This window comes from Dendropsophus ebraccatus, chromosome 3 (genome assembly GCF_027789765.1).
Source record: "Dendropsophus ebraccatus isolate aDenEbr1 chromosome 3, aDenEbr1.pat, whole genome shotgun sequence".
Classification (NCBI taxonomy): domain Eukaryota; kingdom Metazoa; phylum Chordata; class Amphibia; order Anura; family Hylidae; genus Dendropsophus; species Dendropsophus ebraccatus.
In genome coordinates this window covers 125,249,040-125,273,933 of record NC_091456.1, presented here as the reverse complement: position 1 = coordinate 125,273,933, position 24,894 = coordinate 125,249,040, and the positions used below count along the sequence as shown (strand labels likewise).

Below are 24,894 nucleotides of genomic sequence, written 5' to 3'. Positions count from 1 at the left end.
CATTGGGCCAAACCCAATGATTTCTTTGAGACCAATCTCATAGGAGCTAAAACCCCACCAGAGGTGGTGCCTCATAAAACAATAAAATGGTTTTAGGGTACAAACCCACTTGACGTATTTGCTGCGTGAATCAGTCTTAAAAATAAGCAGGCAAAATGCAGGTTGGCTTTATACAATTGTTCTGTGTTAAAATACGCAATTGCGTATTTTTAAAGCATGAAGCTACATGCGTTTTTCGCACAGGTTGTTAACAACTGATGCTTTGCTAACAACAAGCTTCATGCTTCAAAAATACGCAATTGCGTATTTTAACGCAGAACAATCGTATAAAGCCAACCTGCGTTTTGCCTGCTTATTTTTAAGACCGATTCACGTAGCAAATACGTCAAGTGGGTTTGTACCCTTAAAGTGTTTTTTTTATTTTGTCTAAATATCATAATATGCATTAAAAAAATTCTCAGAAAATAGCATGGAAACTGTTTAAACTCCAAGTGTTAAGTTATTTTGCATCTAGAACAGCTGTTTTCCAGACAAGAATGTTTTAGGACCTAGAGTGTCTTAAAACCAACAACCCCTTTATATTTATAGCACAGGAATACTACTTATGTATTTTGAACTCCATAGAGTAAACCGGATAGCTGTGTTGCAAAGTCTCTGATCTAGCACATATGTATAGTGAACACTGCTTTAAAAGAGAACATAAAAGACACAACAAGTACAGCATTCAAAGCTTAATAAAAAACAGAAAGCTTGCACAAATACTTAAACTAAATCCTTAGTAAAAGGCTTTTATTATTTCCCTTTCCCTCAGGGTTTTAACATTCTCAACACAAGCTAACCAGAGATTGGTTGATGCTTGCTGCAGACAATGTTGTGTGACTGAGACCTGAAGCTAAAGTCTCAGCAACAAGACACATATTATGTTAATGGTTTTGGTACCTAAAAACATTGTCATTTACATTATTGTTTATAATCTTACAATGTGAAAATTATTGCCTCGACTTAAGATTCCGAAAGAATAGTAAACAAAAAAAAAAACCTAAGACCAGGTCTATCTATAAAAGACTACATAACTAGTTCAATAACTATTAAAAATAAAAAAGTAGTTGGAATAGATATAAGGCAGTTCAATCATATGAAGTAAAACAAATGCAGACAGTGAAATACTAAAAGTAGCCATTGAGATACAATAGCTGGTGTCTGACTCTCCACAAACATACACTCAACTAAGCATTCGTATTTAGTGTGAGATAAGTTATTACTATATGGATCTCTAGGGGAAAAAAGGATCAGAAATTGATTCTTGTTTACTCTAATATGAAACTCATAGACATAAGAACATTGATGGGATGTACTAACAAATCTCTCATGTTTATGCCAAGGATTAGTTTTTTATGCTCTGAGCAAATGAATTAAGAATAAGGTCATGGTAAAAAAATGTATATTTCTACTGATATTCCAACACAATGGAAAGCCTACTTTACACTTTTTCTCATAGAAAAAGGAAATGTTAGAGTTGTTTAAATTTTTATATAAAAAGTAATATATATATATATATATATATATATATATATATATATATATACATACATATAATCTGCAGTTGACTTTTGGTGCTGACATTGCATTAACTTGTATGCTGAGCTTGGTGACCCACTAATGACCTTGTTGGACATGATGATAATTGCTTAACAAGAGGAACCCAGGTGTGAAAAACTGTAAAAGCATATCCATGTCACAGATGTCCAGTCCCAGCAATGATCATAGCTTGTCAAATATCTTCAGAATACTCTTCTGCTTATAATAACAGCACTCTGCTACTGTAAAATAGAAGGTTTCTTCCACTAAACCTTTAGAACCTAGACAGCCAATGTCAAGCACCATTTCTATGAATACTAAGAATTTACTGAAGGCATATTTTGAACATGAGTGTTAAATACATAAATATATTGATCAAAGAAAATACTGTACATTTTTAAAATACGCATATACACTAATAAATACTAAGAAATACAGACCAATAAAATAATCATAAAAAAGGCAATCAAAAGAGCTCAAACCCACAGCCAAGAAGATAAAATAAAATACTTCCTTCCCTTTAACTACCAGTAAAGTCGACTTATTCACTATCATCTACTACAAGAAAAAAAAAATCATTATCTTGTTTTCTCGAAACATAGAAAACTGGGATTGGAGGAAGGGTAATGTTTTGATCAATAGTAAAGCTTGCAAGCAAATACATCAAATTAACCTTTTCTTCGCTCAAAGGCACTTTGTAACGCAATAAATCAAAACAGCAGAGATCACACATACCAAGACAAGCTATAGCAAAGGCAGTACAATTGTAGGCTTTAAAACTAGGTCAAATACCGATGTTCCCATTTAAACAAAAACATACCAGAAAGGTAACGTAATGTAAATAAGTAGGATCAGCAAACTACAAGAATTACAACCATTTGACAGCAAACTACAAACCACAAGAATTATAGCCATTTGACAGTAAGGTTTAAGTGTCAATGTCAGGGAGGACACTTGCTATTTTTTTAGAAGTTGTTTTTTTTTTGTGTAAAATTCTTTAATTTTACATTTTAAGTGCTGGATTAATGTGAAAAAGGGCAAAATAAGAAATGTGTGTGTTTGTGTGTGTGTGTGTCAGGTGACTAGAAACAGTTTCAGGGAGATTTTTAAGAGCCCTACTGCTGAGCCAAATGTTTGAAGAGTCATTTTAACCACATCCTGTAATCAAACCATCTGGAACACAGTGCTGCGATTAGTCACCCTGAACATTGGGCTTTATCTGAACAAATAATGTACTGCAATAGAGCTCAGGAGATAGGGCAGAGCTGACAAAGAGAAACATAATGAAACACTTTATGCCCTAGTGAGCTGCTGCTACTACAGTCATAAACCTTTGAGACACATTGCTCTGGTGTTAATGTACTAAGCACAGATTAAAATCACTGAAAGGACTAGAAATTACTGGTTTAGATAGGCTTGCACTGTAGGAGGCTCGGGAGGAAGGACTTTATTTGACATTTATTAATTACATCTCCTTAAGCAGTGAAGGGGCTAAACAGCATAATTCCCCATATTATTTGTAAATAGCCATTTATAAAAAGGCAGGCGATATATAGGAATATCTATTGTCCGGATGATCGTGCTTCAATATTCTTAGTCTTTGCTCAGGGAAATGGATAAGCTTGTATGTAGCCAATGAAGTATGCTGAATTGAAAGGCTTTATACAAAGGAAGGGGGGGGGGAGATTTTACTCGCCTTTATGTATTCTTTACACAAAAAACAAGATCTTTGAAGACCTCCTCTGAAAGAAACACACAGAGAAGGCAATGAAAAGCATAACACAGACTTAGCTTTCCTCTGGGTCTGCCTGCTCTTAAACACAAAAGAACCTATCACCACCTCAATCACTGTCGCATCCCCCGCAGCCTTTGTTCTGAAGCCTGATGAGCTGCATTGATTTGGGAAAATCGTTCAGCTTCTTGGAAAACTAGACTCAAGCTTTTTCGCTACCATCTATTTCTTCCTCATGAAAAGACAGTTGGTCAATATCCAGTTGACTGGTCAGCTAAAAGCATCTCTTGCTGCTTTCCTTTTCCCTGCTTCCATAGTAACAGTATCCCCCTTCCATAGATGTAATGAATTACATTGTGTCAATAGGCTATGTGACTTGGTGGCTAAAGAACAGGACTCTATACATCTAGCTCAATACTAAAGGAAGAATTCAGCTTTTCTACACTGATAGATAATATTGTTAATGGAAACATTGAAAAGAACATAATGTTCTTCTAGCTTTCATGCTGTCAAAACATATTGTTACAGTTGTGCAAAGCGCTGCTATGTGACAAGATAGCAGATGTCCATTTGAAAGGTTTTTAATAATTGGTGTGAAATCAATCTTGTGCTGCAATGGTTAAACTATGTTAGTGTATTAATCTTTGACACAGATTAAGAAATATCATATTGGAAGTTCATGCAGAGACATTTTATCTGAAGCCTTATACTTACATATGACACAATTAACAAATTAGCAAAAACAAATAAATATTCTATCTGAGCTGGATTACTAAAGAACAGTGCATGACTTTATGTTCTTAGCTGCAGAAGAAAGTAAAAAAAAAAAAAGCTTTTATTTTAAGTCCAAGTCTCTTAAGTTAATTATAACAATGGATATTTTGTTGCCCTTAGTTTATCAGTCAAACTAGCAACATGTACTTTTGTAGTATTTACTGGAATTTTACTGTTTCAATTTTTCTGTGGGAACTTGGTTGAAAATAGACCTGGTCATGATTTAGGACCACGTTTCATGGCCTAAGCCGCTGTGTAAATGAGCAAGGATCTCAAAGAGATCTACATCTACAAAGCCTATTACACCGCCCAGCAATCATGTGGACGATTGCTGGATCGTTCATGCAACCTGTAGCTGCAACCAGTTATTGTCCACACATCATCTGTTACACAGGGAGATATAGAACTGATTATTTTTTAGCAGATCAAATTGTCCCAATCTGGTCATCTTTAGGAATCATTGGGTGACAGGCATACATCTTCACATACAAGAGTGGATCTATAGCTGATGGCTAATTGCAGAAAAGGGCAGCCCAGACAATAAAGCGATTGCTTGTGTGACCCTTAAACTGCTTTTACCATGTAATAGGCTTATGAGGAGAGGATCTATCTATCTGCTCATGTTTACAGAGTCTTAAGGGACCTTAGTTGGAAATGGAAGTCATGATGCTTATGTAAATAGAGTCTTATCTTATACATCTAAACTGATAGGAAACCAGTGAAGGACTCTACTTTTGTCAGATGAAAGGAATGTTAGGGTGGCTATACACCTTCAACACCTTAAGGCAGAATAATTGTTGCCATCAGTTAAGGCCCTATTACACAGGGCAATATTGTGGAGCAAACAAGCGCTATCAGTGCTCGTTTGCTCCTCGTTCCCAGCTCGCTGACATCGCTATTACATGCATCGGCAGCGAGCGGGTGAGTGCAGGGGGGGGGCGTGGGGAGCTGCGGGTGGGGCTGCCCGGGTGATCGCTAGATTGTCCAGGAAGCTCATAGTAGATAACAGTGGTCTGCAGCTGCCACTCCTATTCTATTGTGCGACGACAGCAGATCTATGCTATATTAGTCGTTGGTCTTTCAACATGTTGAAAGACAAACGACTACCACGATCAGCCGACATGAATGTTGTCTTCTATTACACAAGATGATTATCGGCTGTAAGGGCCGAAAATCGTTCCGTGTAATAGGGCCTTTATCCCTTCCGTCTTGTCCCCATGACCGACTCCCCCCCCATACACAGGAACATTGAGCATGGCCGAGTATTCCTGTTTTCTCTATGGAGAGGGGAGGGTTAAACCACAGCCTGACTGCTCTGACCGTGGCTTATCTATCCCAGAACAAAAGCATCTGTCAGTGATTTCTCCCCATTGACCCCCATCTCCACCGAGGTCAGTGGATGGTCAAGAGAGACCCACACACCTGGGCTTTGTCTGGGTGGGTATGTCTAATGATAGTATAAGATGTATGGTGACCTTAAGTCTGATGTTTAGTGACTGAATACATTAAAGTATTGTCATGTTATTAACTTATGTTTACATTTTGAACTATTTTTGAGTGTTTTTTCACTATAAGAACAACAAATGTTAAGAATTAGTGGCCACAATAAAATAATTTGACTCTCCTAGGTTTACATATATCTCTGTACAAAGTAAATTATTCAATATCTAATAGACTTGGCAGCGTTCTCTAGACATATTAGTTTATATAGTAAATACTTTAGGAACAAGGACAAAGCTTTTTTTGCCCTCAAGTGTTGACCCTAGGGGGGAGTAATTTATCTGCTTATGAAGCAAATAATGTGTGCACCATGATATTATTTAGTGCCTGTTTATTTTTAGTCACATGTAATGGACTTTTCAAAAAGGGAATTGTTTAGAAGTCAAAGTTATTGCCAAGAAACTGCTTTTCACAATTTGATCCACTTGAAACATGAGCAAAGTAGTTTACAGATCTGATGTGTATTCATAGCTGAAAGCCACTCCTGTGCACTTCTTTTTCTTCAACAAAGGGACTGATCAAATACACATCATATTGTTATTCACTCCTAAAAGCCTCAAAAAGCCATAGAAAAATACTCTAGCTGACATTCTCATAAAATGCTGCAGGGAACAGTTAAAGGGAAATGGCTGTCCAATGTGTTTTGTTTCCAATGTGGGAAAAACACAGCAATAATAGCCCATTAAAATGGATTGATTAAGGAGATGTAGGAAACTAGTTAAATAACATCTTCCCCCTGAGATTGCCCCGCAGCTCCAGGTGTCTCACCAATGATTGGGTTTCCTATGACAGACCCACTACAGAACCTAATTTATCCATTGTGCTATTGCTCCACAATAGGAACCTCCAGCATAGCGACTGTTCATAGATTTTCTCTATCCTACTCCTAAGGCTGGCCATTATACTTTTAGAACTCTCTTCCCTATAGGAAAGCAGAAAGAGTTTTCTATATATTATCGACTAAATTATTCAACCAACTCTGCTGTGCCATGAAAAAAAGATCAGAGCTAAAGTCTGAATACTTATATTATTGTAGGAATGACACATTAAATGTTCACGTTCGAAAAGAAAGACATTTGGTGCTCAGCATAAAAGGGACACATTGGAAAGCAGCAAATATTCTGTGCTAAAGCAAAAGCTGTTATCTATTCACGCTGTGCTGGAGAGTGTGAAAGCAGTCTCATAAATTATGATGTTTTAGTTAAAGTCAAAGCATTTATTTGCTTTTTTGCCAGCTCTGGGTCCTTTTCATCTTTTGCTACCAGGCCCTAGAGAACACATTCCTAAACCTCTGCTGGCAGCCAGCTGAGACCTTGCTAAATCATAAAGACTTCTAATAAGTAATTCTGTAAATTGCATTTACTAAGTATGATCATTCCCTACTAGGTATTTAGGTGGATTTCATTGTAACAGAACATGGGTGTTGCAACGGAAGCCTCCCTTGTCCATTACAAAGGATGAAAAGGATTGTGAAATATGAACAGAAGCTAAAACCCTTGGAACTGGACTACATTATTGGATGAGTAAAAGCTATTAACCCCTTCCCGCACAAAGACGTAACTGTACGTCCTCGCGCGGGTGGGGGAGTTCAGTGCGGGAACCGCCGCGGTCCCGGATGCGGCATGTAGCCCGGAGCCGCTGCTATTAGCGGGCACGGTATGATTGCCGTGTCCGCTAAATAAGTCTTCAGATGCAGCTGTCAAAATTGACAGCTGCATCTGAAGACTTACTGCAGCCGATTCCCTGGTTTCTAGTGGGGAGATTGCTCCCCTGTGACACTGTCTGGTACCGGCCGGGGTCTGAGTCGTAATGGCGCTGATCCCGCCTCAGCATTCTATTTCCTTTGGCTGCAGCAGCCAAAAGCAATAGAACACTGAGCATAGATCTCAATGAGAGACCAGTGTGCATATACTAGAAGTCCCCCAAGGAGGCTTCTAGTATATGAGTTAAAAAAAAAAAAAAAAAAAAAAAGGTGTTGTTAATAATAAAAGTCAGAATCACCCCTCTTTTTCCATTTTATAAATAAAAATAAATAAATAAACATGTTTGGTATTGCCGCGTGTGTAATCGCCCAAAATATTTATTTATCACATTCCAGATGTAAACATACGTAAGCGCCAAAAAATCCCAAAGTACAAAATTGCTTTTTTTTGTTGCATCAAATCCAGAAAAATTGTAATAAAAAGTGATCAAAAAGTCGCATATGCGCCATAAGGCTGGGTTCACACTACGTATATTTTGAGTGGATGGCCGCCATATAACAGTAAATAACTGCCATTATTTCAATATAAAAGCCGTTGTTTTAAAATAACAGCAAATATTTGCTCAATTTCAACATTGTGTGAACAGAGCCTTTCTGTGGTTTTAATCCACTCCTGGTTTTGGTTGCAATATGAGGACCACAATACTGACTGAAATATACGTAGTGTGAACCCAGCCTCAGGGTACCAATAATAAGGACACATCATGGCGCAAAAAATGAAACCTAACACAGCCCCTTAGACCAAAGGAAAAAAGCGTTATAAGCATGGGAATAGAGCGATTTTGAGAAACATATTTGTTAACAATGATTTGAATTTTTTACAAGCCACCACAACATGTATAAATAAAAGTTATACATGTTACATATCGTTGTAATCGTATCGACTTGAGGAACATATATAACAAGTCAGTTTTTCCATAGGACACACGGCATAAAAACAAAGCCCCCCCCCCCCCCAAATAAAAAGAATTATTTTTTTTTTAAATTTTGTCGTGCATATAATTTTTTTTTGGTTTTGCATATTTTATGCAAAAATTCAGCCGGTCATTGCAAAGTACAATTGGTGACGCAAAAAATGAGGGCTCATGTGGGTCTGTAGGTGTACAAATGCAAGTTCTACGGCCTTTTAAGCACAAGGAGGAAAAAAATGAAAAAGCAAAATCGCAAATTGGCCTGGTACAGAAAGGGTTAATTGTGCTACTATACATCTTTCTCTAAAGTTCTAAGAAACGTTATGTGTAGGATTATATTAAATAGGTTATCCACCTAACAGATGTTTAAATGTAATAAAATATCCTAACAACCTTTACTCACCTCTGTAATCCCAGGGTTGATGGTAGGTTCCCTGGTCTTTGATTACTGGCAGCAGAGACTTAACCTCCGCAGCAAATCAGTAACCTCAGTTGTCAAATACTTTCTGCTACGATGCTAGTAGCAGGGCACATGACCGCTGAGGCCACTGATTGGCTACCAGTTATGTCGGCTGCTAGTAGACAAAGACCAGCATTCCCACCAGAGCTTCTGTGCTGGACTGCCTAGTTTTAAGCTATGTTCACAAAACTTTTTCAAAACTTTTTGGGAGGCGCAAAATATGGCCATAAATAAAGAGCATGGTCATTATTTACATCCATAATGATCAAAATATGTCCATTCCACTTAAAGTATGCTTTCTTTTATATAAATGTGGTACTCTTAGGCTATGTTCACACATAAAAAACGTAAAAAAAAAAGAACAGGTGTTTGCTTTTTTAAAAAAAAATGTTGTCTGTTATAACTGCATTTTAATTCACCTCAATGCAATGCACTGAAGTCAATTGAATGACGGCCGCTCAATGAACACAGTGTATTTAATAACAGATGTTTGTGCAGACATCAAAATAATGATCATAACAATTATTCACGGACGTCTTTTTCAAACAACAGACATAATTTTTTAGTTCACACACAGTTTTTCTTTTTTCACCGTGCTTTCACCGTCTTTACTATTAAATTCAAATGACTTTTCAATTAAAGACACACCCAAAGGGCAATCAGTCCACCTGAACTAGAATAATATAAAGACATCCCTCATTGTAATGATGGGCATCCAAAACGTGAAATAACTGGCGTCATTTTGAACTCAAAATGCCAGTCATCATTTTAGAAAAAATGAAATGTAAAGAAAAAAGACGCCATGTGAACATAGCCTTAAAGTGACCAGTCTATGGGACCTTCTGTCAAAAAGAGATTATTTGAGTAAGTGAATGAGTATTACAAACTGTAATACATTCAGTCCACTGGGACTGAATGTAGACCTTTTGCACATAATTGCTCTAGTAATCAAGGAGGGAGGTCACCATTATTTCAAAATCCCCAAAGGGACACAGCATTTGGTTTCTCAAGAGAATTCTACGCACTAGAAAACCATTAAAACTAACATTGATATATGATTGGTAATGAGATAAAAACATACTCTCCTAGGATACTGTACACCCTTGTTACTATTCGACAATAAATACCCATCTTACTATACAACAATATATACCCATGTTACTATACAACAAGAGATCAATAAAAATACAAGATGGATTACAGTACAAGGAATTTTGTCTAATCAGGAATGTGATTTTTTTGTTTACAGAAAAAGTGCTGATTATTTAATAAAATTGATTGAGCAATGTGATGAAGTGCACACACTGACACTGTCTTTTACATTTTCATTGGGTGGGAAAGTAATGGTAAAAGTGCTCTTTTTCTTTGGTACTGTAAGCAAGGAGAAAGAGAATCTAGTTGAGCCAATTGATTCCTTTGTTTAAAGGGATTTAATGTTTCTGCCTAACAAACCCTGTGATTTATGGCTTGATCATTACTGCCTCGCCCAATTCCTAAAGGCAGAACTGCTAGCAAAATGTATGCCCATTATTTCTCTCTTTACTGTTTTGATTTGTTGTAATTCATAGGCCCTTAAGCAAGGCATTCATTGCCTTTCTTATTCCAAGCTTTTAGCCTACTATTAACACATTAAGCAATGTTACTTCAATTTCATACTTAAGGTAATTCTGTATGTAACACATTACTGAGAAATCTAAACCACTTAGGAATTGCGTGAGAATGTCCTTTACAGGCCTGTGTACTCAAATTCCTCCCAGCAAGCAGCTGGGCTCCTCTGTAGAAACAGATTTGTGGCAGGTTTTTAAAGCAACAAAGCATCACAAGATAAAACAAAGAAGGAATAAAGCTGTGGGGAAAAATAATGCCATTGTGAAGTAAAAACCTGGGCTTGTCTCTCTGCAGATGTGCCATCTTATCATGTACCATCAATTCAGAATAAATAGAATCAAATATTTCATCTTTGCAGTTCATCTTTAAACTTCTTTTTCTTTCCACTTGCCTTTTTTCTCACGATAGAACCCTGTAAATGCTGCCTTGTCAACAAGCCCCTTTTGTACATTCCAGACCTCCTTATCTTTAAAGAAAAAAAAAAAAGCAGCAAATGTTTTACTGCCAGGTGTAGGTACTAGTTCTCTTCTCTAAACAGTGCTAATGGAGTATGACTAATCATGGTCTCCTGAAGCAAACCCAAGTTACATCTATCTATTATAACTATATAAATAATATAAACAAAATGTAATGTTTCTTATTATATAGTGTGTCTAAACGGTTTTCATTTTCCTTTATATGCCCTTAGTAAATCTGTAATAATTCATTCAAGAAGCATAACATGGGTCAAGCAAGGCTTAAAGTCAAGCTATGGCACCATGTAGGTTGATTAATGTTGTTTTGCTATATTGTTATTTGAAAGCAGCGTTATAGAGATATGTTCTTTTCCACAAGCTCTACTAGGACCTCACTTTGGAGTACCTCCCATTAATTCATAGGCGAGAACAGAGTTCTGTGCAGCCCTTGGTTTTGGAGGACTGCCAATGTCACAAGAGATCACATAAATTGATTTTGAAGGGCTATGTAATTTTGTAATAACCTGCTGTAGGGCATTAATATTAGAAGCTAGATGTGTTACAGTTTACATATTTCCACTGATTTGTATTATGGCCAATACTTTTAACTAATAATTGTCATTCTTTATGGCTATGGCTATATTCCCACTACAAGATTTTAGTGCCAAATGATGGCCACAAATAATGGTTATGATAGTTAATTGTGGCCATCATTTCAATAGACATCTGCCTTTCCCAAATACAGTATGGCACCTTCCTGTGGTGGAAACATAGCCTATAGATGTAACTAAATTACAAGGGGCGTTCAGAGGGAGCAAGCGAGCGCCTCTTTCCTCGCTCACTGCCGGCGCAATTACATGTGCTGACAGCGAGCAGGTAAGTAGGATGGGTTGAGCGTGGGGGTGGAGGTAAGCTGTGGAAGGGCTGTCCGAGCAATCTTTGGATTGTTCAGGCAGCACATAGGAGATAGCGGCGGTCTGCTGCCATCACTCCTATTACATGAATCGATTATCGTCTGTAATTGCTGATAATTGGCCAAGGACGTTTGATAATCGCTTCGTGTAATAGGGCCTTAAATCATGTTTTTTGTACTGCCTATGTTATGCTTATAAACATCTACAGATTGTATACTACAAATATCCATTGTCTTATGAGGGTTTCTTTCACAGGCAATGATGCTGGCACAGCAATTTGAGTTGGTGAGAAAACACAATAATCCTTGGCTGCAGATGGAACACCTCTGATATCTGACTGGTTTATCATTACATTATGCACAAGGTACTTCACAATGATTAACTTGCTGTTTCCTTAATCAGCACAATCTTATGAAGGAGTTTCAGCTGAATTTTTTTTCTACATACTCCTAACATATATCCTACAGTTCACCAGTTTATTCACAAGCTGATCCCATGCCTGTGTACATTTATATACATAATACAATCATAAAACTGGAAAAATGGCAGCAACATGTATGAAAGCCTAAAATCCTAACATGGAAATGGAAAAAAAACACACAGTGTACTTCATAAACAATGAAGTGAAAAGGTGGAAATGAAATGGGATTGGCTAGAAGAAATATTATACCATATTATCTGAAGAACAGAGGTTTCTGACAACAATGTACAAAAGTCATTTTTGTGGTTTTTCAAGTAGGTATGCAAGTAATGCTAACTCATCTGACAGATGCACTCCAAGCACTTATTTCAGTCTAAATTACTACCCATAATGCACTGTTATCTACAATATCGGCTTTTCCAGTAGATAATCTGTAACCCTGAGTGGCACATGAAATCCTCTCAGAAAGAAAACAAGAGCATTATTGCTTTGCTCTGGGGACTGCAGTGTAGACGCCAATCAATCAAGCCCTTTGACAGTTTTTGCAGCCTTGGCCCATTAGGCCTTAACTTAAACAGCAGGATTCTATTCAGAAGTTATTCCCCTTTTCTTGACTGAAGTTGAGAGAAACCCAAGGATCCTGGAAAACAAATTGTAATAAATTTTCCTACACTTCCCTGGCTGACTACATGGATGCAGGGAAAAATAAGTAACTGTAATTTTATTGAAATAATGATATTTATCAACATCATAAACTGGTGTGGAGAGTTATGTCATACTATAACTATTTATTGGTATTTAAGGAACAAATGTTTCCATTATAAGTGACAAAAAGGAAGTGAAGAGTGAAGAATACATGCAATATGCAAGATTACTTGACACAACATTAGTTAAATCTGGTCTAACAAAAGTAGCCCCAGTAGCAGTCTAATGCGGAAACCCATCATGCATTCTACACACAAGTATGTTAAATGTAGCATCTACATCTACAATTTTGGAAGAAAGTGCAGCATTTACCAAGTACGTAGCCATTAGATCTATACATTGGACAGAAAACAGAGAAATGGAACATCCAAAATAAAAAATAAAAAAATGAAATATACTCATGCTTCAGGAACTAAGTATATTAAACCTGATTTTAATGCAAGTGTAATTACAGGCATCTATCTCTCACATTTCTTCTCCTCTACCCTACAGATATAACATTCACCAAATACTTTCTAGTATAGAAACTGGCAGAATCTCAAAGGGTTTTCATATTGGAAAGTGCCAAGAGAGATAAAGTCTTCTTTAATGTTCCTGAAAATCAAAACTCTTTCTTTCAGGCACTATTCATCATGTAATTCCTATAAAGCTGGATCCAACAGAGCCTTAGAGCAATGCATAAACGTCAAAAATTAAAATATTTCAGGAAAAAAACCTTTTAAGATTCTACACCTATAAGCAGCCCCTAAAAGACTGATGCTATCCTACACCACTCAACCTTTTAAATATTCTTACCACGTTAAATATTATTTTGTTGCTCTGTTTTCATTTCAAAATGCATAAAATAAGATGTGAATATAAGAACAATATCCTTCCTTATTCAATCAACTGAGGATTAGTGCAGCTGCATGCATGCCAGCATACTTCTCATATAAATGGGTTCTTTGTAAAACAAATGGCAAAAGAGCTTAAGACATAAGAAAGCTGTTGCTTTCCAAGCTAAATACATATTAACTAGATGAACTGACAACATGTTGTTAAGATGTTTATGTTGCTTCATTGAAGCATGCTCAGTAAGTTGTGGGGTGAACACTTCAGTTATTAAAAGAAGTAAAGTATGCCTTTTGTTTTAGATTTATGTAGCCCTTTGACAAAGGCAACATAATACAAGCCGCCTACAAGGAGGATAAATATCACATAAAGGCTAAATACTACCTCTTCTATGCTGGATTCACATGCACTTTTGATCCAGGAATAAATTATTTTTAATATAACAATCTGTAAAACTATTAGACTGGTGTCAAGCAAATGTAATATAGCCACAGCATCTACTGAGTTGTAGAAAGGTGGGGTGAAGGGGTGGGGGGCAGAAGAGGGACACAGGACATGCAGTTCATAAAGTACTGTCTCCCCTTTTGTCTGTATTGCAGTAAGTTACATCAGTTAGAGCTTCTTACTGGCTGCTGATGTTATGTAGGCAGCAGCTCAGTCCAGACAGACAGAATTGAGTGGGGGTGGGGGGGCTGGGGAGGGAGAAAGTGGAGAGAACAATTTAGGCATGAAATAGGATTTGCTCACTATAGCTCCTCTCTGCTGCTGGGATAAACCAGCTGTGGGTGTGTAATATGTATGTGTGGTTAATGTATTCATCACTTGTGCATATGCAATATGTGTGTAATGTGTATGTAATTATGCATATATGTACATATGTGTATAGAGTATATATTTATGTGTAATGTATATTTCCTAAAGAAATATTACACAATATTTCCTACAGCAATACAATACGATACTAGAAATGTGTGAGGTGCCCCAGTAGAAAAAAGCCTAGATATAGCTAAGAGCATCCATTTTGTAGGAGTAACTCCTGGACATTCTACTATAACATCTGCAGAACTGTGGATTGGCTTTATTTATTCTACTTATTCACCTATTCCATCTATGCCTTGTTCAACAAAATAGAAATAATGGACACAAAACTCAAAAGGCGCATAAGTATTGCATTTCACAAAGGCATAAAATATTATAGACCTTATCAGGCTGGTACATTCTGTAGTAAGGACTAAAATGAGCATACATTAAAACTTAGAGCATAGGGGACAACTTATATTTTATTAGCTTTTAGTCAGGGTTTATTTAACTGAGAAAAAAAAGGATTGACACCCCTATCACCACCACCTATCTTGCATTGCATGAGACCAATCATTACGCAGGCTTTGACAAGATTTACAATGTCATTCTGGCTACTCAGTTGAGTTCCCGGATAAAAATATCTTGACTTTTTGAAGTGAGTCAACTGAACCTTGTTAGTCTGGTGTTTAGATTATGTCAACTGAATTACCCTCCAGGGTCAACTCTGAGGAAATTTTCTAAAGGTTTGTTTACTCAGCCAATAACTAAAAAGCAGTCACTGAGTAGGAATATTGTTCTGGTCATTAAGGCTTATTTCTATAACTTACAAGAACAATGGTATAAACTTGGATAATCACCCATACTTGCTTATCTTCCCCTGATTTATACAATGCCAACATATTTTGCACATTACAATACAAAGGGTGCAAATAAAATAAAACTTTACAGAGAAAGGCTATGTTCACACAACGTCCAAAAGAGACATCCATTATTGGCGCAATTCAACTTACTGCAATTCAATGCATTAAAGTCTATGGCATGACGGATGTCTGCGCGGATGTTAAACTAATGATCATGTCAATTATTTTCGGACGTCTTTTGCAAATAGTGGACATTATTTTTTAGTTGTTCACACAGTTTTTTCTTTTTTTTCACCTTCCTTTCTCCGTTTTTACTATTAAATTCAATGACATTATCAGTTAGAGACACACCCAAAGACCAATTAGTAAACCTAAACTAGAATAATGTACCAGCAGCTGTTATTGCACTGATAAGCGGCCAATCCTCAAAATAATGGATGTAATTTTTAACTCAAAATTTCAAAAAATGATAAACGGACAAGAAAAAGCATTGTGGCAACATAGTTTAAGGCTATGTTCACACAATGTCCAAAAAAGGAAAAAATTGTCCGCTTTTTGTGTTTAAAAAGACGTCAGTTATTGCATAATTTTAGGCTATGTTCACACTGCATATGATTCCGGCCGCTTTTCGTACACCGCCATACATGTGCGGCTGAAACTACGGGCGTGGGAAAAATAGACATGCGGCCGGATGCGTACGAACCACGAACATACACCCGTAGTACAGTTATGCTTCCCTAGCTTGTTTCGAAGCGATGTGAGGCAGGTCATTTACTTGGAAATCTTCGCCCAGCCCTGTAAATCACACAGAACCTTTTGGATCGAAAAATCAAGTTCAATTTGGCTGAAATAAGTACTCCGTACGGGACCGTATGGAAATCCACAGCCGTGAGTTTCAAAATTTCCGTCCTCAAACAATGGTCTTGTTCATTTTTCACGGCGCCGTATACGATCCGGCCGTAAGCTCATACGTAGTGTGCATTGTGCAGGCGTATATCGCATACTTTCAAGCGAACGCATCAACCTAAAAACTATGTGCATATATTCGCGGTATGCACTACGCCCGGAATCATACGCAGTGTGAACATAGCCTTAATTGGCCTGACTAAAATGCATTGAAGTCTATGGAATAATGGATGTCTTTTTCACACATTGTATTGAATGCGGCCGCCTCAAAAGACGTCTGTTATTCAATACAATGTGTGAAAAAGACGCTTTTTTCCTTTTTTAGACATTGTGTGAACATAGCCTAACAAAGTAATCCCAAATTTAAACATTAATAGTGAGGGCTCTACTCTAAGGAGCTTACATAAGCTGAGGATATAGGTGTGGCACAAAAAAGTGATTCTTCTGTTCGATGATCCAACAACTTTATATACTAAATAGGGTTCTAAAGCTAATGACCAGGCAGTATTTATTTTCCACACAAATGACCCAACAATCTTCTGTGCCCAGTCGCACAATTGATTGAGCAAGCAATCTCCTTCATTGGTTTTTTAGTTATTGGGGCAGTGTTAGACCATGTTAAAAGACCTTTTGGTCATTGCCAGGATGTAAAGCAAGGGCCCTATTGAATAGTCCAATGCACTGGCAACCAGCGTTGATCTTGTAAATCAGCACCTGTTTACTGAGCCTGAGATTCTAAGGCTTGATTATTATGCTGAGAAAGCTTTACGGATGATGCTTGTTTATGTGGCCCTTTATTGCTATCATTTATTCCATGTGTGGCTGATGAAAAAAGATGTTTTAGCATGGCAAGAAATATGATTGGAAATATAGAAGATTGTCGGTAGAAGGAGACTACCTGGTTTATCTAGTCTGCTAGTAGTTAGCAGTTTTAGTAATTCCTTTCTTATTGTCTTAGGATAGATATATATTACTATTACTATAATACTACTATACTGTGTATGTATATAAAATTATTGTTCCAATGCAGACAGCCATGCATCCATATAATATAAGTTAAAAACAAATATACTTGGATATATTAAAACCATCTTTCTTTACTGGAGTAGAAAAAAAGAAGCTTTATTTCCACTCCAATACACTCCAAAAGGCTTCAAAGAGAATAAGTTCTCAGAATTTGTTCTATCTCTTCCCCGTAGTGTCATCTTATGTATTCTTTCAATATGTTCTACAAACCTGGCATAATACAGACACATATCTGAAATATATATCTCATTGCAAACTATAATTTTGTCAGTTTGTAGATTTTAATCTCAATGCTTCACATGAGGAAGTGAAGTGGCAGTTTACCAGGGAGAGCAGTTTGCTGTTCACTTCATCAGGGATGCCTGACAGCACTAAAATACAACCACAAAGCTGTAACGGAAAAATACCAACATCATTTCTTACATGCAATAAACATACTGACACCAAACCTTGCTAACCGAAAAGCTATGAGTTGAACTGATAAGGAAATGGTTGGCATTTTCAAACCTTTTATAAGCACGCTTTAGCTTCCAGATAACAAAGTTATTATACTGTGGAAAAAAAATTGTGTAAAATCAGCAGAAGAAATATACAATTTTAAAGATATAACGTGAAGAAAAACAGCTGCTGCGACTTTCATTTACTCTCTCTCTCTCTCTCTCTCTCTCTTTCTCTCTCTCTCTCTCTCTCTCTCTCTCTCTCTCTCCCTCTCCTTTTTTAGCACTGGAGGGATTGGATATAAAGTGGTAACCACTGTGGTGGGGATTATTCTGGACCCTCTGTCAGTAATCCCATTCAGAAACACTTCAGATATTTAACTGTAGTATGAAAACTGTGGATATCTATCATAATCATGTTTTGTAGGGTGATGTTATGTAAGTGCAATATTGTTTAATAGGGCTTATTAAAGATATAAAAATAAAATAGTCAACAGTCAAATTTTTCACTGGGGATATAGGGACAGTAGGGTTCACTTACAGCCACATACATTTGTAGATATGTAAACATATTGGTTACTAAAATCTAGACTTTTATCCCATCCAATTCTTAAATTTTGATATTGATGTGGAATAGCCTAAATAAAATGCACAATATGTTATTGTCCAAACAAAGCATGAGCCAAGTACCAAATCAATCCTTTATTACTGTCATAGAAGAACAGCCACATCTCTTATGGAGGATTTTCCTGCAGCTCTGATTATGTTCTTTGTGAGAAAAGAGCATCAGAACACATCACTCCCCCATACAGGCTTCTATTTACTTTCAAGGCAAGCAAAGAACACCTGTCCTTTTTATCATAACATGTTCTTTATCAACATCTATCAACGTTTCATGCCAAGTTTAATCACGTTCAACAAAATATGTTATGATAAATTAAACATTATGTTCTACACTAGTTTAAATAAATATCCATGATATGCTTTCTGAGTAAATATACTGTAGACATTAAGGGTAAAGATTGCAGAAATGCAAGATAAGCTTTAAAGTATATGATCATCCACTGATAGATGAACATGTTACATAGTTACATTGAAAAATGTTACGTCTGCTGAATTCAACCAAAAGAAGAGAAAGGATGTGGATGAGGAAGGGGCATGGTTGGACTTAAAGGGACTCTGTCACCTCAAAAACGCCCATTAAACTTAAGTTATCAGTAGATTATACATCAGTAGAGTATACAACGCTGATTCTGTTCCTGCAATTTTTTTATCTTTCTATGTTCTTGCATTCCTTTGCTATAAGCCACAAATAAAGGAGTCTAAGTAGTCCTCTGTATTATATTCTTCAGCCAAGTAGTCCTCTTTATTTATGAACATGCCCAGTTTTAAAGGCTTACAATGGTGAATACAAAGGAGTAGAAAACTACAAATTACAGATTTGTAATCAGCATCCTTTATCCTACTTCCAGATGACTTTAAATTTAGGCTTTTGAGGAGGGTGGGTTGGAGGTAACAAAGTCCCTTTGCTTTTTTGATCCAAAAAGACATTAATGGCTGAGACAATTTGAAAGGGAAATGTTTCTCTCTCAGCCCAAGTGGGAGAGGAAAACTCTTCCACAGATTGATATCTCCTATGATAAAGAAAACTTTACACCTTTATCAATTGTTTTCCCCAGATGGAGAGACTGCTCCCCTTTTCTTCTGGAAGAATTTTACATGGAACATTTTTTTAAATATATTTTTCTATTAGCCATTTCCATAATTATACAAATGAATTATTTGTCCTTTAGATGTCTCTTCTCATTGCTAAATAAATGCCATTTTAAGCAAAACTCTTTTAATCCTATGTTTTAAGGTAAGCTCTTGTACTGGCACAAAGAATATGCCCCAGTGTATATTATGTGTATTTCATTCATTTGACCTCATTGATGCATCTACTGGCTATATATGTTTATGTATCTCATATGTAAAACCCAGGCTTGGTAAGACATCTTCCTGTTTTTAGAACCCTTGTGAGAGAAAGGAAGGATCAAATCACTACAAAGAGATTTCCCGACATGTTGGAAAATCTCTTTGTGCTTTCAATCCCCCAAAGCACTCAGTATATCCAAATGAACAGCTAAAAATGTTACATTGGCTAAAGAGCTGAAACTTGTATGCTAATTTTTGGAAACATTCTTTGATACTGTTGCCTAAGCACCTTTAAAAAGAAAAATTACAAAAAAGTTAATTTTCTAATGGAAAAGTCACTACTAGATGTAGCATTTGTCTTTATACCTTTACTCTATAAACCATTCTAACCTGCTCTATTCATTGTAAAAAATGGCTAATTTCCCATCAATTTCTTTTATTATATAACCCTTTTCCCAGTAGCACTTTTCTTTTCTTTTTTTTTTAACTGTACAGAATAATATTAGCAGCAATGGTGGGGACAGCTACATTTAAGCGATTTTTAAAGAATATATAACAAATTAAAAATATATATTTTTAATCCTTATACGTTTATGTGTTATAGCAGAGTTAGCTTACATTACATTAGGGTATAACATTCATAAGATGACTTGAGTGTACATTTATCTGTATTATATGGAAGCAGACGTCAGTTTTACAGTAAGAACTAAGAGCTGCGGAAATACATTTGTGTGTAGAAGACTAATGTCTAATAGATTTAAGTAATAGTTCACATGCATAGCCGAGGCTTTTCGGAACAATACTATTAATCCATCAAACCCTTATCAACTCTTAAGTAATTTGGGCTCTATTTACAATTTTGCTTCAGCTACTTTTCTACTTAAACCTTCCTCCTCCTTTATCTGCCTGGAAAATGTGGTTACCATAGTTTCTGTGTCATGCTGAGACTTGATCTGTAGAGCTGTTATTAAGCTGCTGATAACAGTGTTTCTGTTGCAATTTATGAGAAATGTCAGTTGAAGGCACAGAGAATTGTACACACTATATTTTCCCAGCTGGAGGGTTCTGTGAATGGAAAAGGAAAACATGAATACACAAGCTCTGTAGGTTAGAAAAGGCAGCATCCTACCTTTGTTTGGTGGGTGATTGTACGACTAGTGTTGAATTGTCAAGAAAATGAAATTTTCTGGCAAATTAACACAATATGAAGTGATTCCCTGTGGTTCAACTGAGTGATACATTCTTTCTTTTACCATGTCAACAAGATAAGACCCCCTCCCCTCAAGAAACCTTCTAATAAAAACACTTAAAGTATAGTTAAAAAAATGAATCCTCTGCAAATGACCACCTCTTTAAGAAGACCATCACCTTGTCCCGACCAGATCTTGTGTGACAACTCAAATTGTGACAGTCATAAGGGTGGGAAATTAAGCAGTTCTGAACAATTAAAAGACAATCTATTTATATTGTATTTTGTGTGATAGTTCACTCTATGTGATTCTAGTAAATGTCAATCTGTACAAGCCATTCAGCTTGCATGATGTCATAAGTTTCTACAATTTGCAGTCAGTATGGCACATTGCAGCAACATCTATTTAACAAGCACAGATTTTACAGGAAACCAATGATTAGCTTTCCTGAAAACCTTACAGGAAAACTAATGCAAACAGGGAAAAGGAGAATGGTTACTTATCCGCTCAAATCAAAACACACTAAACGGTGGCAGGCAGCCAGCAGAACTATTTCTGATCTGTTATCCCATCTGGTTGGCTTGTAAGTCATTGGAATATACATGCTAATATCTACTTTAGAAACAAATGCTCAATGGGACTCATAAAAGTCTTGGTGTGCTGTTTATTATGACTGCATAGCTTGTGATCCATAGAGAACAGTCTTCCGGCACTTGCAGAGATCCTAAGAGTAAGCCAAAGCACCTCAGCAACAGAACAAGAAAAGATGCCTTGACTATTCACATGGCCACAGGCCAAAAAGCTCTCATACATCAAGCAACAAGTATTATATTGTCAACATTCTGTTAGCAAGGCAAACCTCACTCTCAAATCCTGTGGCCTTGGTATATTGTAATTGAGTGCAGACTGTTCATTCATATATGTGAAAATAAGAAAATGCGAATCTAACATAATTCTGGCAATCTTTCCATGCTACAATGTAATGTCAACAGCTGCTTAAAAGCCTATTATGTTGGCATGAAACCTAGATACTAGATTAGTGTTATTTAATAGTCAGATTTGAGTTGGAAAAAAAGGTAATTGAATAGCAGTAATATAAAAAAGCACCATCTGAATTATATGTATGTATGTATGTATGTATGAGTATGTATATATATATATATATATATATATATATATATTTATTTTTTTCCCCGACCCCAAACAGTGCCACGCCTGTGGGCTGAGCTACAATATCAGATGCAGAGTGACTTTGGGGTGATATTATTCAAATCTCATTTAACCTATTTAAACATTAAAGATTAAATCATTATTACCACCAACAGAAGTGGCACTTAACTTGGTCGGCTCATGTCAAACATTTGAACATGGAAACCTAACCTTAATCTTAGATTTCTTAAACAAAATAAATAGGGGTACTTTTTTTGAATCTCAGCTAGATCATAATTATATACGAGAGAAGGTGGAGCCAGGGGCGTATATAGAAATGGCTGGGCCCCATAGCAAGCTTTTGATTGCCCCCCCCCCCCTCCGATTGACCACCAAGTGTATTATAACCGCAAACGCTGTTCAGGAGAGCTTTAGTTAAAGAGATTTTTGCAGCTCCAGGGAGGCCTGCTCGGCCACCTGGTGCTGCAAATGATGACAGTTTAGGGGGCCCAGTGTATTGCAGGAGCAAGCTACAGGCCCCCTGATGCGTCGGGCCACATAGCTGCCGCTATGGCTGCTACAGTTTTAGTTACGCCCCTGGGCAGAGCCTAACAGGGTTTGGGAACACTTAAGGTTTTCCTAAGGATATTTCCTTGGTATTTTATTGGATTTCATAGGAGAACACAAATGAGCATGGAACCAAGTTATAATAAAATGTTAAATCTAAAATGCATTGTATAGCAAAGACCATAATGTTTAAACCTGGCCATACACATGGGACTTTGATCAACTAGTCCCTGGGTTGGTCATACGAATGATTGTGACAGCAACATGCCAGACCAAACTGACAAATCACTGTGGTTTGAATAAATGCCACAAAGTGACAAATCTAGCAGATCATGTTGTGTACAGTTTTTTTCCCAACCAATCAGAGAATAGCTTCAGAATACAGTGTGAAATGGAGTATGCTACACATACAGAAAGTAATAGAAAATTAATCTGTATGGTACATTAGGGGCTAACTAGCAGCTTGTGGAGGCAGTTACAACTCAGAGGTTTGTATGGAGGTGTAATGTTGGTGTGCATGAGCCCAATTGAAGGCTGCTGTCTAAAGTAATACATTAAACTGTGGAGTAATTGTAGAGTGCAGCTGTCACTTTATTTAAAAAAATAAAAAATCAATCTGTAGCGTTGCAAAATGCCCCAGTGTAGCCCAGGCCTTACATGTACAAATGTAAATATCATATTTATCCCTAATAAAAAGAAACTCTCATTTCCACACATCTCGAGCAGTTGCTTTGTAAATGGAAGGCATCTCATGGAAACAAATTAGGCTCATCTAAAAGCAGTCAAGTGTTGTGCAACGCTCTGTGCTGCTGCTAAAATTGTCTTGTCTACAATATGGATACAAATGAGGTAAAGTGATCCAGGCACTGAGGAACCTATGATGAAAACTAGATGACACATTTATAGCATAGACTAGTGTGTGCAGAATAATGACTTTCTGCTCCAACAGTTTTACAACAGGGAGCAGTAAAAGCAGTCATCTCACATTTGTGATTTCACCAGCAGTTAGAAAATAGTTTATGTAATAAATTTACCAAAACCTAGACAAACAGGAGGAATATTCCCTGTTTTGCAGATAAATGCAAGTTGAGGGAAGAAACTATTTAAATTATTGTGTTATGTAAAAGAGAATGTTAGATACTGAGGAGTCATTTGGTTTCTCATATTAAGGGAGCAAAGAGTGTACCTATGTTTATAAAGTCTATAAAGGTATGCCGAAGCAACAGATCTACAATGTGTGACCTAGTTTGACACCTCACCACATTGCATGCATTACACTACACTAGTTATTGAAATAGATTCTAATTAAGAGCAACCTCGTCTAGACATCTAAACCTGTGCACTGACGTCAATCTAACAATTGTACAACAGTGATCCATGTTGATGATTAGGTCCCTAAAAGGGGTATTTTCTCTATAGTTATATTTCTGAATATAATTGAGACCAAGACTAAGGATCCTAATAATCCTACCATATAAATCCTACAACACTGGGAACATTGGTAGATTTTAGTAAACATAACATTGCTGAACAACACACAAAAAAGCCAGTGACTATGTAAATCTATGGCCATGACACAGATGTAGACATTTCTAGTTAAGGCTATGTTCACACATTTTTTTCAGCTCCGTTTAAAATGACGTCCGTTATTTTGAGTCTAAAATAACGGATGTCAGTAGCTGTCTGGCCTCCCCTTAGTGCAATGACTGGTGTTTGCACATTATTTTAGTTTGGAATTACTAATTGGCTTTTGGGTGTGGCTTAATTGTAAAGTCCATTGAATTTAATAGTAAAAACGGAGAAAGAACGGTCACAAAAGAAAAACTGTGTGTAAACAACTAATAAAAAAACGCAGCTGTTTGCAAAAGACGTCCAAAAATAATGATCATCTTCCGCGGTAAAAAAATCTGCTATTCAATGCATTGTGTGCATTGGACGTCCGTCTTCCCATTGGCTTCCATGCATTGCCTATGCAGTCAGTTAAATTGCTGCAAAAATGGATGTTTCTTTAAAGATCAAAATCGGGCGCCTTTTCTTTATTTTTGACGTTGTGTGAACATAGCCTAAAGTGTCACTGGCATTTAAATTTTTTTGCAGAAATCAACAGTACAAGCAATTATAGGAAACTTTGTAATAGGTTTTATTAGGCAAAAAAATGTCTTTTTGAAAAGCCATTTTACCACTTTCTCCCCTCTTATCTGTACATTATCAAGCCAAGTCACCTTCATTACCGAGGAGCAAAGTGAAGACGGCTTTGCTAAGTCCCTTATAACCTATGGAGGGGTAGAGGGGTATGAGTGAGCAGGGAGAGGAGAGAAGCAGCTCAGCAATTTGGAGACTGTCTGGGCACGTTAAGCGCTGTATTTAGAGGTCAGAAAGGTCAGAGCTTATCT

At 36.8% G+C, this 24,894-nt stretch overlaps 1 protein-coding gene across 6 annotated transcripts in view; it reads right to left on the bottom strand.

Moving 5' to 3' along the window:
• ZNF608 (zinc finger protein 608) overlaps nt 1-24,894 on the bottom strand; it is a 70,016-nt gene that overhangs the window by 11,150 nt on the left and 33,972 nt on the right. The gene's annotated exons all lie outside the window — the stretch shown is intronic.